This window comes from Mastomys coucha, chromosome X, assembly GCF_008632895.1.
Source record: "Mastomys coucha isolate ucsf_1 chromosome X, UCSF_Mcou_1, whole genome shotgun sequence".
NCBI lineage: Eukaryota > Metazoa > Chordata > Mammalia > Rodentia > Muridae > Mastomys > Mastomys coucha.
In genome coordinates, this window is record NC_045030.1 from 86,128,551 (window position 1) to 86,130,598 (window position 2,048).

Here is a 2,048-nt window from a genome sequence, read left to right on the forward strand (position 1 = left end):
TTGTCTGTTAAATTGTCCAGAGTGTATATTCTTGGCAAAGAATGTACTGTAATTTCATGCTGTCTGTCAAATGTTCTTCCTTAAAATCTAGGTTCAATAGAGTACTGCAAAAAAGACAGGTAGAGAGAAATGGTTCTCAAGTCACATGCACACAGTATGTATCAATCATTTTGTGTGAGACAATTGCAGGACAATTTTCAGTTAATTAAAAAAAAACTGCAGAACATGCTCTGTGTGTCAATTATTTAATTCACTCACCTCAAATCTCATGGCTAGTCAAAAGGGGGCAAATAGAACAGACATATGTTTCTCTTTTGATAAAGCAGGTAGAGAATTCTCTCTTACTAACTAACAGTCACTGATTTTCATACAGACTCAAAGACATTTAAACATGTCAAGACAAGGATATATAAATAAAAGCAAATAGATATATTTTTATCAGTGAATAATATAAAATGATATGGTTGAGGTTGTTTAATTAAATAATAAATTAACTATTTTCTTCATTGTGTAAATAGGCAAAAATAAGAAAAAGAAAAAGGAGATGGGTAGAGACAGTCATACACATAGAAACTATCCTATATCTACAATATTGAAAAACCTTGAAAACATTTTACTAATAATTGAAAGAAGATAAAATATAACACATATTCCTTATGTGTGTAGAGTATCTAGAATAAAGAAACCCATAGGAATAAATGCATTGTAGTGGTTGTCAAGGGAAAAAAGAGGGAATAATGGAGTGTGGCTGGTTTATAGGCACACAGTTTTATTTTGGAATGAGAGAAACATTTGGGAAATAGAGATAGTGGCTATGCATCATTGTAAATACACAAAATGGTATTACATTGTTTATTTGAAAATGGATACTTCTGCACATACAATCCCTGCCCTTGAGAACTGAGATGAGATGTGTGTAAAGTTGCAGTGAGGAGAGCCTATATGCTGAGACACTATCTCAAAAGAAAATTTCAAAAAAATAGTTAAATGGCTAAATTTATGTTATGTAAATGTTTTCTTCTTAATAAAAGAAAAATTAGGAAGATATTTCAAAAAATTAAAAGTCATCTGTCCTGAGTATATTATAAGTAGGTTTGCCCTGGACCTAGTTTGCAGTAAGGATTTAATCATACTGAGTAAGCTAGTGCTCTAGCTCAGAAATACAATATTTGGTTAATATATGTGGCTCCTTGGGCTCAACCTCCAGAATAATAATAGTAATAATAATAATAATAACAATAACAATAAATAATTCTGAGCAGATAGTAACTAAACTAATAAATAAGTCTATTTTTGAACACACAATTGTAAGCTAAGGTTTTAATCCAAATTATGAGTCAAAATAGATCTTGAATCGAATTATTTAAGAGAAAAACAAAATATCCAAAGGTAGTAAGAGAAAAAAATAAGAGGGTGAAGACCAGGCATTATGTAAAAGAAAAACTATTATCAACCCACCTGCCTCTGTGGTTGTTCTAAATGTAAATGTAGTGAAAATATATTTTTGAAACTTCTCTTCTGAATAGGCAAAGGATCTGGCATATATGTACAACAAATCCTTATGATGATTTGTCAAAAACTACTTCCCTGGGAAATTTTCTTCTACAGAATTTCTAGCATACCACTTTAAAAAGAAAAACAAGTTAGTATCCAAAGACATTTAAAAAAATAATATGTATATTCTTAGCTGAAATCCAGACCAGGGTACACTGAAGTAGTAATGATATCTTTATGTGAAGACATATCTATGGAAGAAAGTTTATGATTATTCTCTTATAGTCAAGATTTTTCATTTGATGGATACAAGACATGTTAGTTAAGAGAAACTAGAAGAACAGCTCCCAATGGTTATGCACAATTCTAATGAGATTTTATCTTAGTAAACATAATATAAAATATATGTTGTAAATAGAATACCTTTTTAAAGAAATTGTTTTTCAACAAGCATAAATAATGTTGAACTGTTATAAACAACCAATTGATTCCCATGATTTTTTTTTAAATTATTAAAAAAATTTATTTTGTTCATTCTGTAAAACAGGCTGCCC

The 2,048-nt window shown here is 29.7% G+C and overlaps 1 protein-coding gene across 1 annotated transcript in view; it reads left to right on the forward strand.

The window, feature by feature from the left end:
* Dmd (dystrophin) overlaps positions 1–2,048 on the forward strand; it is a 2,056,279-nt gene that overhangs the window by 1,560,897 nt on the left and 493,334 nt on the right. The window lies entirely within an intron of this gene.